Here is a 13814-nt window from a genome sequence, read left to right on the forward strand (position 1 = left end):
AGCGAAGAGTGTAAGGCACCAGTTCACAGATGCTAAATTCATACATCACACTGCAGAGTTTGCCTCCTGTGAGCCTTTCCTTGTCATTGCATGATATCATGCAAAAAGCAGGGCAAGTGAGAACAGAAGATAAAGGTTTGAACCCTTTCTCCTCCTTTTGTTCCTGTGTGACCTCCTTTGAAGTTTTGAAACTTAAGTGGAAGGACCTAAAAAAATGTAATTACATTTCATTACAACAAGCTACACTACTGAAATACCAAAAGCTCCATTCTATATGTATAGGGAAAAGCTTGGAAGGATGTAAACAAAAATGATAATGGTAGTTTTGAGGGATTCAATTTTATTGTTTTTAATCTCTATAATGAAAGGGTATTTTGATATAATAAATTTTATTTTTTAAGTGAATCAAGGATGCAAATTAAAGCATTTGTTTGGTTAACCTGAATTAAGCCTTATTTTATTTTTTCTAGAAAAACGTGGTTAATGATTCCTACCCTACAGGATTTTAAGGAAGGTTAAGTTTCCAGGTTCTCCAAGGAAGGATTTGAAGTACAATGCTTTTTGAGAAGGAGTACAAGCACCAAATCTAAGGAGAGAGAACTGGGGAAAGTTAGCAAACATTGTAAAAGTGGGAGAAGGACTGAGACCCTCTGAAGCAAAGGGACAAATAATAAACAGCTTGGAGTGTTGTTTGAAGGATTAATGATGATGCACATACAGCACATCGTACAGAGCATGTGATAAGAGTGGCTCAAATGGTAGCCATTACTGAACACCACTGATGCTCCAGGCATAGTAAAGAATGGTAAGATGCAAGCACTACTAAGCAACAGGCAAAAGTGTGTCCAAGACCTTAGACATCTATCCAAGCCAACTAGGCCAAATAATGGACAGAGACCATGAAGGTGCACAAAGCCTGGAGTGTCGAATAGTGGGACTGGAGACCCCCTACTGAGAAACTGAAGTTCAAGAGAGAAAACCTGTACCCTGAGGGACTTGCAGTGCCAGCAGGAGCAGAGAAATTGATGCTGTGGTCATGAGCAAGGCTGACATGATGCTTGGCTGGTAAACGACTCAACAAAAATTCCTTGAATTATCTCTTTCTAAGACCCAAGAGCTAAGAGTAGGATAGAATGCCAAGGGGCATTTAAGTGTCTTGTGCTGCCAAAATTAGAGAAAATCTGAGCTGGTAGTCAAGAGGACAGATGAATACCAATGAAACACTCGTCTAGATAAACAGCTATAAATGATATACTGCTGGTTATTGTTTCTAAAATTTAGGCCAACCCTGCCTACACTTCTGGTTGGGACTACACTTGGGATGCCTTCCAAGACTGGTACACACTGTCCCCACTCAAGCACTGTTTCTCAAGTGACAAGTCTTGATATAAATGCTCTTTGCAAAACAGTGACACTGGAACCTTTAGGACTTGCTACAAAGGCTCCAACCTCTCTCAGTGGGCTTCTTCTTGCCTCCCCTCTACCTCAAACTGCTAACATTATTATTAGAAAATATATGAAATTGACTTTAAATTTAAACTTTTGCTAACACAAATGACCAGGACAAAAGGAGTATTTCTTTTTAATCATCATAAAATCAACTCACATTTGTTAAGTACTTCTTGTATACAAACCACTTTCTAGCTACTCATTCAACAAATATTTATGGAGGGCCTCTAGCCACTGTTTTGGGCTCCGGAAGGGATGCTATTGAACAATACTGATGGGATTGCTGTTCTCACAGAGCACCATCTTCTAGTGGAAGAGCAGATAATGGGTAATGGGAGAAGTAAACAAGATGAATTTAGATTCTGATAAATACCATGAATCAAATAAAGCAAGAGAAATCATGATGCTCTACTTTAGACAGTGTAGTCAGGGAAGGCTTCTCTTAGAAGACAGTATTTGAGCTGAGATCTGAATTATGCAGTGACATGTCAGGTCTGAGCAACTGCTGTATATTGAACATTTGTGTCTCTCCCAAATCCATATATTGAAACCTAATCCCTAATGTGATGGTATTTGGAGGTGGGAGCCTTTGAGAGGCGATTAGGTCATGAGGTGGAGCCCTCATGAATGGGATTAATGCCCTTATAAAAGAGACCCTAGAGAACTCCTTTGCCCCCTCTGCCATGTGAGGACACAGGGAGAACCAGGAAGCAGGTCTTCATCAGATGGAATCTGCCAACACTTTTGTCTTGGACCCCTAGACTCCAGAACTGTAAGAATTTTTTGTTGTTTATAAACCTCCCAGTCTATGGTATTTTTGTTATAGCAGCCTGAATGAACTAAGACAGGGACCAAAGAGGGAAACATTGATGTGAAGGCCCTAAGAAGGGAGCAACCCTTGCATGCTCCAGGAATGGGGAAGGGCTGATGTGAGCAAGATAAGCTTAGAGGTGGGGCAAGGGCCAAAGCGAAGAGCATGGCATGGATTAACTGCAGTGGGAGTTACAGGCAGTTCCTAAGCAGGGCAGTGACCTAATTCCCGTTTCCAGACTATCACTTGGGCTGTTTCATAGTGAGTAGCTTAGGGAGGCAGGAGTAGAAGCAGGGAGACATGTGAGGGTGGCTCCTACATAGACCAGCCCAGAGGTAACAGAGCCTAGATTAGTGCCATGGTAGAGGAGTAGAGGTGGACCTAGAGGAATAAAATGCAAGCACCATTGGCTAAGATATAAGAGCTGTAAGGAGATGGTGGATTTGTTACGGAGGTAGAATTGACAGACTTCATCACAAGTTGGCTAGGGAGTGGGAATGACAGAATGATGAAGGGTGACTTCCTGGCTTCTAGCTTGAACAACTTAAAGGACAGGGTGCCATTTGCTAAGATTGAGAAAAATGTGGGAGTCAACGATCTTTGGAGGAAAAGTTATCTGCACAACAACCCTATGAATAATAGGCACTATTATTTTTTTTCCACATTATAGATGAGAAAATAGAACCATAAAGAGATTGTTCAAAGTCACTCAGGTAGAGAGAGAGCAGTGCAATGAGATTAAGCCCAGAGAGGTGGGCTTCAGAGCCTGCTCTCCCAGCCACTCCTGCTCCAGCTCACCATTGCCGCCCAAGACCTACTCACTTGGACAGAGACTTAGTCATAGCAGCAGAACCTAATGACTTAAAATTCCAGCAATGAAAATTCTTGGTCCTTGTAAGAAGTATATAAGCCTTCCAGGAAACGAAAGAGAATCTTGGAACTCTAACATAGGGATATGAATCCTTTTCTTGTGAATAATTTTCCAGCAGTATTTAGGCTACAACACTGGTGACATTAATGCCAGCTGGCACCCAGCCAACTCTTCTTCTATCTAAGAGAGGTAACAGTGGCCAAATGCACTGAGTCACCTGATTCTCTACCAAAGAATTCCAGGAAAACAGGACCAAAGGGGAGTGAAAAACACGAAACATGTGCCCTGTTGTTGAGTTCATGTGCTGGTTTTCCTTTAGGACTATCTTATTTCCATATAGAGGCCAATGCTTTTTTCCAATGTGATTCTTGCCTTGGACGTTTCCCCTCACAGGATATTAAATTTGACAACCACACCTGTCCTTCTGTGTTAACAGGAGCAGGTGAGAGGCCTAGTCAACCACGCTTTTCCCAGCACTGTGCTCAGGGAAACTGGAATGATTATTGGTAGGCTGCTCTGAATATTACTGACTTTCATGACATTCAGCAAACGACATTCACTTCACGTAGGGCAGGAAGAGATTGCTTATCTTACTCATTGAAACCAAGTGCCTTGGCTTGAAGCTCTGCAGGGATCCTGTGTGACCTCACAGGCTGCCACCAGCAGTTATTTTCACTTGGGTGTGGGGGTGGCATTTGACATAAGAACACTTTGCAGAGCAAGAGAAAGTTAACAGCACAATTAACAAAATGCATCATCTTTTTAAAATAGGGTCTATTCTTACCTGAGTTGCAAAAAGTTCCTTGTTTGAGATGCTGCTGTTTTCACTAACGAAAGACTAAAATTAAATTGCCTGCTTCTGCTGGGAGTATATTTCTTGTATTCTCCTTGGCGATTTAAGCTGCCTTTCGGAGGTAAGTCTGCTAAGCAGGGCCGTGGTGAAGAGCAGTGCTTACATGTTCTTGGTGTGAAGTAAGCTCTGGGGATTAGGGGGAGTCAGTAGTTTTTAGTCCATTAAAGAGTCTCACTTTTAGCAAATCCTGAGGCTGTTGAACTTCAGCTCTTTATCCAGTTTGTAAAGGTTTACATGGAAAGTGGAAGGTTTGGCAGGGATTGCCTATAAATGAGCTTTGCACCTAATTTATATCCTAACAATTCCATGTTTACTATTTGCTATTCAGAGTGGTGAATCCCAACCTTTTTGCAAAGAACTTAAGTCCAACTATCTGGGAGAGATTTCTGGCTCTGGAAAGATTGCTTTGCCATCCTGTCCGGGAGCCATTTGAGGGACAAAAAGGCTGATACAGGAAACATTTAAATGTTTGTCATAGATTTGGTCATTTTTACCTAAAATAATTTCTTTAATTTTCTTCCTTTATTTTCTTTGTAACTTTTAGAGAATCTATAGTAAAAGATAATTGCATTTCTTAATTTCTTTCATTTTAAATTTATATTGAAGGCTTCAAAGAGATTGGTGTCCCTGAAATGAGTCTTGCCAGCTGTGCAGTCTATGGGGCTCTTATCATGTCAGCCTGTTCTGTGCAGAAGTGGCAGAGCAGAGGGAGAAGCCACATGGAGCTAACATTTCAGCAGATTGTTGCAACCAGGCAAGCAGCAAACACAAGTGGCTGTGTTGCTGTGGTTTCTCTCAAGAGGCAGCAAGAGCACAGTAACAGCTTGGTATGGAGGATAAGAAACACAAGTGATTCAGATGAGATATATAGGCATGGCAACGAGGAGAAAGAAACTGCACAGAAGACTCGAGACAGACTTCATGACTGCAGTAAGAATGGGACCATGAGAGTGGAAAGATCAATATCTCATGAATGGACCATCTGTCCTGGAAATCCTTCCAACCCGGTTGAGAAGGTTATATTTTGAACACAAGGTATTTTCTCTTGGCCCTCTTTCTGGAAGGTCTTGGCATATATCTTCATAGACAGAGTGATAGAAATGTCATCAAAGAGGCTGAGCTGCAGCCATCTCCAGCAGAGTTGCTGGCAAAGGTGAAGGAAGACACCACGGCAGGAGTGGCATCTGGCTAAAAGGAAGAGCAACCTGGATCCTGCCTGCAACATGGATGCGATCACCCTGTGTGGAGTCAGTGGGGAAAATGATAATTGTGACTGGGTTTAAACGTGGCATAAGCACAGAAGCTCCAATGTTAGAAAGCAGAAGGTAAAATCTATCATCTGAAAAATGGTTGGTTTGGGTAACGGCTTTAAGAAGTCCACAGTCTGGAAGGTGATATATGGCCTCGGCCCCCAGGCTAGGGATGGGGGAAAATCTCTGTAACAAATGGTGTCCAGTAGGGATGCCTTATGTAAAAGTCTTTGAGGCCATCTTTCCAGAGTCAGACACATTGATTGAATGCTGAAAATACCACTTTCCACCTAGAAAAGTCAACTGGAATTTGGGATTAGGTTAAATAAGGCCTGGCTTCTGAACTTCTTGTCGAACATTTTGCTGACACTAACTGTCAAATCTCTCCCGATCACCTCAATGACAGCAATTCATAGAAAAAAAACAAATACAACCTATGTAGGTCTTGATTTTCCCTTAACTACAAGCCACACAAAACTGTCTCAAAACAGATTTATCATAATTGTTCATTTGCAAAACCTCGCAAAAATGGGGTGACAATAGTCAGTAAATTACTTTTTTCTTTTATTACCTGCCTTTAAACTTTCTTTTCTTATGTGTTAATCCAAATAGCCAAGCATTATCTCAAAGGCATGGAGCAGTCCCAGAACAATGGGAAAGATGACAGACTCAAAAAGGATGATTCCAAACACCTCCAATCTCTGGGGACCCATCTGGATCTCAGCTTGGACTTGTGGGTTGCTCTCCTCCCGTTTGACCCACAGTCATCAGATCAGCCAGAAAAATCTGACTTCTTGGGAAGACTCATCATTTAATCAGAACTCGCTGTGTGGTAATGAGCGAATAATCAGCATGAAGTCAGTAGTAACTGAACATTCATCCATTCATGTATATTTATGTGGCAGGGACTGTGCTAAACTCTGGGGATCCGGTGGTGACCAGGACACAGTCCCTGCTCTCATGGAGACCCAGTTTATTGAAGGAGACAGTATAAAAGGGTCGTAATGATACATTGTTCTAAATACTACATAGACAGGTAGTTCTTAATTATTTTTCTTCCCCAAAGCCTGAGAAATTTGACACACTCATACTAGTAAGTGATTTAGAATGTATGCAATGTTGGTGGGGACACAGGAAAGAATATACAGAACGGGGGGCTGGCCCCGTGGCCGAGCGGTTGAGTTCGCGCGCTCCGCTGCAGGCGGCCCAGTGTTTCGTTGGTTCGAATCCTGGGCGCCGGCATGGCACTGCTCGTCAGACCACGCTGAGGCAGCGTCCCACATGCCACAACTAGATGGACACACAACGAAGAATATACAACTATGTACCGGGGGGCTTTGGGGAGAAAAAGGAAAAAAAAAAAAAATCTTTAAAAAAAAAAAAAAAAAGAAAGAATATACAGAACGGGTAAGCAGAAGGCGCTAAAATTGGTACCTAGCCCTGTCTTAGATGGTCAGGAAAAGCTCTTAGAGGAAGAGATCTCTAAACAGAGACCTAAAGGAACCAGCCAGAATTGGTAATCCCAGATGTCTTTGGAAGTGCACATAAAGGTAGTTAGGGCTAAAATAAAGAAGACTGGTGCAGAAGACATCAACTTTGTTCTCTGGTGAGAGTGAAAACAGAAGGTCTCTGGACTTGAAAACACTGGGCACAGTTCACAGCAAGGATATCATAAATAAACAAAGATTAAGTGAAAGTTTCCATACTGAATACTGAGAACTTTAGTCCTTTTCCCTTATCAGACTCCCAGAATACTGGTAATCAAGCATATACCTTCCAAGCAGGAGATCAGAAAAGTGTTCTGAGGACCCTGACCAGCCCTCCCAAAATGCCTAAAGTTACTGAGATTTGGGTTCCTAAGGCAGTGGCTCATCCAGATTACCCTCCAGTGAAGATCATGCTCAACACAACACACATGTTTGCACAGAAATTTTGGAACAATCATGTCTCAGCTGAAAACAGATGGCACGTGCTAAAAGAATTCACTAAAGAGACTTTAATGAAGGGATTCCTTATAGAGGGGTGGGAAGATTTAAAGGAACCAAAAATGAATGGTGACCAGCCCAGGGAAGAGCATGAGTGTGAAAACCTGAAAGTACAAGAGGAGAGAATGGTATTACCAGAGTCCAGTCAGAGCTAGAACTGTGGAAGATGAGCTATACCAGCCACAGCAATAGAACAGTTGTTCTCAATTGGGGGCAAATTCCCTCCCTCCCCGACCCTGGGGACATTGGCAATGTCTGGAAACATTTTTTGATGTGAAGATGTTGGCAGTGGGGAGGTTGCTACTGGTATCTAGAAGGTACAGGCCAGGGATGACACTAAACATCTTACAATGCGCAGCACAGACTCTACAACAAAGAACTCCCTGGCATCAAAGGTCAACATGCTGAGGTTAAGAAATCCTGGTGATGGAAGAACACAGCTGCTGACAACAAAGGCTGGGCAGAGAGTGAACGAGAATAGATGGCCAGTCTCCCTCTCTCACTACATCTTGATCTCCTGCCAATGCCTCCATTGGTTGAACTTACCAGGAAGCTAGGGAGCTAGGGATCCCAATGATCCCCAGCACTCAGCTTCCAAGGGGCCGAAAGGGTGAAATATGGTTCTGCAGAGACACATGGAGAACAACCACACAGGCTTTGATTAGCTTCTAAGTACTAACACTTGAAAATGAGCAGAAGCAAGCCCATAAAACAAATAGAAAATAACATCATTAATATTCTCTGAGTGATAAGAGAATATATTTCATCCTAAGAATATGGTTTAAAATGCTGGGAAAAAAAGGAAAATTCAGAGAACAAAAAGGATGCTTGGCAATTAAAAGTGTAAAAGCAAAAATGAAAATCTTTATATGAGTGTTTTTATTTTTGGCTTGGAAACCACTAAAAACGTTGATTTTCATGTCTCAGGTGATGTAGAGCAAAACATATGACATACAGAACACACTAGACTCAGAAGCTGGGAGGCAGAGGGCCATGAGAACACAATCCCCATTAACAGAATAGTGAGCAAGAACATTGGATTAATTCAAGTCTTGCAATTGGAAGACTGAAGCCATTTTTTCTTGTTCTTCAAATCCAGGGTGACCTTATTTCTTAATTGGTTAATGCATATTCTTGGGTTGTACAGGTTTGTTTTTTTAATTTATTTTGCCTCTAAAGTCTTATGAAAGTATACAGTGAGTCTCCTAGAGCAGAGGGCTAAACCATGCATTCCTTTCAATTTCAGCATCTTTGAGAATGTCCTGACATATGGTGTAAAAGGAAGGAAAGGGTTTTCTTTGCCTGAGAACCTCGTGAACTTCCTGGGAGAGACAATCACTGGACAAGTTGAGATTCTTAACTCCCTGGAATAATAGCCTCAGGAGCTAGGGGGGAAGGACAAGCCATTAGCTTCCCAAGTAGAGTATATAAGGGGACAAAGTTGAGTTAAACAGCTGCATTAGCTTGGATTTTCTTTTTATTCAGCCCTAAGCAACATATGTCAGTTTCTTAAGGAGATGAAGCTATGACAAATAAGCAGATCAAGAGAATGGGAAGACAAACCACAGAATGGGTAAAAATATTTATAGAAGACATACGTGATAAAAGACTATTATCCAAAATATACAAAGAACACTTGAAATTCAACAATAAGAAACAAGCAACCTACTTAAAAAATGGGCCAAAGACTTTGACAGACCCCTCATCAAAGAAGATATACAGATGGCAAGTAAGCATATGAAAAAAGGCTCCACATCATATGACATTAGAGAAATGCAAATTAAAATAATGATAAACCACTACACTACAGAATGCCCAAAATCTGGGCTGGCCCGGTGGCACAGCGGTTAAGTTCACACGTTCTGCTTCTCGGCGGCCCGGGGTACGCCGGTTCGGATCCCGGGTGAGGACACGGCACCGCTTGGTAAAAGCCGTGCTGTGGTAGGCATCCCACGTATAAAGTAGAGGATGATGGGCATGGATGTTAGCTCAGGGCCGGGCTTCCTCAGCAAAAAGAGGAGGATTGGCAGTAGTTAGCTCAGGGCTAATCTTCCTAAACAAACAAACAAACAAATAATTATAGAATGGCCCAAATCCCAAACACCAAATGATGATGAGGATGTAGAGCAACAGGAACTTTCATTCATTGCTGGTGAGAATGCAAAATGGTACGGACACTTTGGAAGACAGCTTGGCAGTTTCTTAACAAAAAAATACACTGATCCCCAAAAAAGAGCTATATCCTTTGAAGTCTACTAGATATCTGGGATGTAGGTTTGCTCTGCTCTGTAGTCTTGAAAAAACACATAGCATGAATTGTGGGGGATTTGTTCTTCCATATTTTTAGCATGGACATTATTCACATTGAATAGGAGAACAGCTACGACCGCCACAGTGGGAGAGAGCAGGAAGAGGTTTTACAGGGTCAGTCGCCATCAAGGGTCATCCAGCATTAAGGAAACAGGCCTAAGAGAGAGAGAGAGGGTGTACTGAATGCCTCAGGTTGAAAGAAGAGGTGAGTCACCAAACACAGTGCAGTGTGCTGGTTATTGGTGCACAAGGACATGCAGCCAAGGGAATTAGAGTGGAGTTGAGATCCAGCCTCAGTTCCACTCTTCATCCTCCTAGAGGGATGGTGCCCTTTCCTAATTTGCACAAAGATCCTGAATGGGGTTGGGGCACTGGCAGTTTCATGACCTTTCATGAGTGCCTTTCAATCAGAATTAAGGGCTCTGGGGACTTGTGTTTCACTGGTGGGGAGAGGCCAAACTCCAAACCAGAGATGCAGGATTTGATAACTGTTACCATTACTCTGGGGTAAGCCCTGACTGAGGAGGCTGGGGAAATGCAGGTCCCATATATTAGATTTTAATTTAGCTAGAAGTCTTTATTTATACTTCTATAAAAGGACTTTAATATGTATAAAACTTAAGGTTTTTTTTTAAATGTAGAGTTAATTTAAGGTGACTTTACAGATAGAATGTACATTTTTATTTCTCATCCTTATTTCTACCTCCCTTTTTTTAAAAGTACCATGACATTAATTGTATGTGGGAAATTATTTAATCTGCCTTCAAAGAGCACTTATAATTTGGTCTTAAAGTATATAACAGTATACTTTATTTAAAATATTCAGGATATTATGTAGTTTTAGAGGAGAGAAAAAAAGATTTTTTTAAAAAAAGCAAAGGTGCTAAATACAGAAATTTACTTCCTATGACATTACATACTTCCTATTCAGATTGTTTTTCAAAAAACACACACATTAAATGTTACGTGTTAATCAGACCCCTGTTCAATATGAAATTGATTAGGGCATAAACATTTCATAATAGGAAGTTATGATTGAGGACTGAGAATGATATCTCCTGACTTGCTCTGTGGAACAGATAATCAAGTTGTCTTTCAAAGACTGAACCTGCAGTGAATGTTTTACTGGGGAAATAAATGGAATTGATTATATATTCTAGGGGGGAAAAAGCCACACTGTAATTACTTTCAATCTCCTTGTAAAATGTTTTTCCACTAGCAGAGATTTTCAAAATTGTTAGAAAATGCAAAAGTATGGGAGCAAGAGCACATTAATCGTGGGAATTAGAAGTGGAAGAGACCTCTTGGGTCGATCCACCCCTCTTCTCACCAAGATGGTGCCTCATCTGCTCTGCTCAGTCGGGCTTAAACTGATGGACTGCACCACTCCCCTCAAAGCAATCCTGCACTGATTTCTTCACTTAGTTTCAGAAGACAATGGAGCCTCTAAGGAAGACTTGCAAATCATTTTCTAAAACTGCTAGTCTTCAAAACATCTCTTTGGCCTGAAAATCATTTCGATACAATTCCTTTTGCAGTGCTGACCCATCTCTATTATTTACCTTCTTCCATTGCCTTCTCTGTCACTAGACTAAAATGCAACTATCTGCTTCTGGTAAGCACTGCCCATAGGATGGGACAAACCTGGACAGTCGTACGGGAAGACGGAAGTCCTGGATACTCTGGTGCTGCTCTCCCCACTGCACCCCAAGAGTTCCTTCCCTCCTTTCAAAAGGAGATCTACACAACAGGCCAGTCAGGTTGCCCATCTTCTATTTGCCTCTCAGCCCCTCACTGCTCTGCCATTCTGTGTCTCATTGCTAACTTTCCCAAAACTTTACCACTGAATGCTTTGGAAACTAATTCTCAGTACCCTCAAAGGCATACTAGAAAGGTTCCTCTTTTTCCTTAACCTGAGTAAGTGTTTCTCAATGTTCAGTCATTTATATCCCATCTCCATGTTTTTGCTATATCCACATGCCATTTGTGTTAAGATGGGACTCTTTCTTAGTTTGAGCTGAGACAGAAAGAGTCCCATTTCAACAAATGGAATAAAACAATAGGTGCCAAAAACTTACATCTCAAAGTAAGGTGCTGCCTAAGACATGATAAGATACTTTGAAACTAGTCTATCCTTAATCCTCCCGCTCTTCAAGGGTATAAATTGATTGAACCAAGTGAGACAAGAGATCATATTTCCTCCCCTCCCTTAGCATCCATGGGAGGGGCAGGTGGAAAGAGATGTATTATGTAACAGAGACCTGAAAAGGTTATGGATTCACCCAAGGGCAGAAGGTTTACTATTAGAAGCACAAACAGGTTCAGAATGGGGGACAGGTAGAAGAGGGAACCTTTCCCTGATTAAGGAAGCCACAGCCCTATGTCCGTTTGTGAAGAAACTTTTGGGAAATCCTTGAAAATACCTCCCAATGAAAACACTTCTCACCGGGAGCCTGCCAAATCCACAGGGTACTGTTAATCAGATTTCATTTGTGCCAGCTGACTACAACCTTTCCTTCCCATTCCCCTCCTGCATTCCCCATTCCCTTCCCAAAAAACCCCGAGAGGAGTCAAAGGCAGCCTGATGTGGGATAGGAAGAAGAGAAGGAAATGCCAACAATTGGGGAGAGTAGGGAAGGTCAGACTTGTGCCCACCCCACTGTACACTTTCTAGTCTGAACTAGCAACAAGATGGTAGAGGGAAAAGCCTTCCCTTTGAAGCACATGTGGAGTTTTGGTAATTAAACTATATTGGTCCCTTTGATTACTGAACTGGTGCTTTTTGGACTATAAGGGACAGAATCTTTGTATTATGTAACAGAGACCTGAAAAGGTTATGGATTCACCCAAGGGCAGAAGGTTTACAGATCTGATATGAAAGAACTATTGGGTTGGTAGCAGAACAGGAAAAAGTTGTTTTCTTCTTTCATTCTACAAGATGTCACTGTGGCCATACAGTGCACTATTGCATTTGTGATGGCTCTCCAAGACCCTTTAAGGCTTGGTGTCCAGGGCTATGCATGTGCACGGACTCATCAAATCTCCAGTAGAGAAAAATAGAGTCAAATGCTCCAAGGTCACAACTACTCAGGAGGCATTAGAACACCCTGTCTGTTGGTCATGTTTAAAAGATTCAGAGTTCGGGGTAAAATCTTACCAATGAACATAAACTTATGTTTCTTTCTTAAAGCAATTGATTTTTTTTAAATCAGGGTTTTTTTGAGGTATGATTTACATACAATAAAAGTCATCCATTTTAGGGGCACAGTTTTGTGTATTTTGATAAAATACACATTTATGTAACTATCACCAAAATTGAAATATAGAATATTTCTATCACCCCGAAAGCTTTTCCCATGCCCCTTTGCAGTCAGTCCTTACTCCTACCCCCAATTCCTGGCAACCAATGATCTGATTTCCTTCCAAGTAGTCTTGCCTTTTCCATAATCTTACAAATGGATTCACACGGTATGGAGCCTTCCTGCCTGGCTTCTCTGAGCTGGCACAAAGCTTTGAGACTCATCTATGTTATGTGTATCAATAGTTCCTTCCTTTTTATTACTGAGTAGTATTCCAATGTACGGACTTACCAGAGCGTCTTCATCCATTCGTCATTCATCACTGGATGAGTATTTGGATTGTTTCTAGTTTTGGGCAATTACGAATAAAGCAATTTACTTTAAAATTTTAAAAATTTCTTTAGCTTTGTCCTGAGTAATAGGTTTGAAATATTAATTACACATATATTAAATTGTGTATATTTACACATATAGACATTAATATATATTCATGTGAAACCACTGTCTGTGTATCCTTTAAAGACTATTCATCTCAGAATGGCTAGTGCTGTGTACACCACATCTTAGGAAAAGATGATCTAACTGAATCCTTGCTCCCCTGCTTCCCCAGCTTCCGCTGCAGGTGTCTTAAAGATGGCACTTCCTTCTCCCCTATATCATGGGGCGGGAGTGCTCTTCTAGCTCTTAGTGTTGCTTTCAGAGAGCTACTCTTCCAACTCCCTGCAATAAACCTACTGGCTTTGAAGCTTGTCCCTTTATGCAACAGACATTGGGATAAAGGAAATCCCATTCTCATTGGAGGAGATGGGCATCCATATGCAAAAATAAAGTCCTGATTTATTTGTTAAAAATAGTTTTATTTTTAAAACAGAGAAAATGTATTTGAAATACCAATGCACCAATATCACCCCAAGTACAAGCAATTAACTTTAAAACTTTTCCCCACAATTTACCTTCACCATCTTTATTTTTCTTCTGTCAATGTC

The sequence above is a fragment of the Equus caballus genome, chromosome 4 (genome assembly GCF_041296265.1).
Source record: "Equus caballus isolate H_3958 breed thoroughbred chromosome 4, TB-T2T, whole genome shotgun sequence".
Classification (NCBI taxonomy): domain Eukaryota; kingdom Metazoa; phylum Chordata; class Mammalia; order Perissodactyla; family Equidae; genus Equus; species Equus caballus.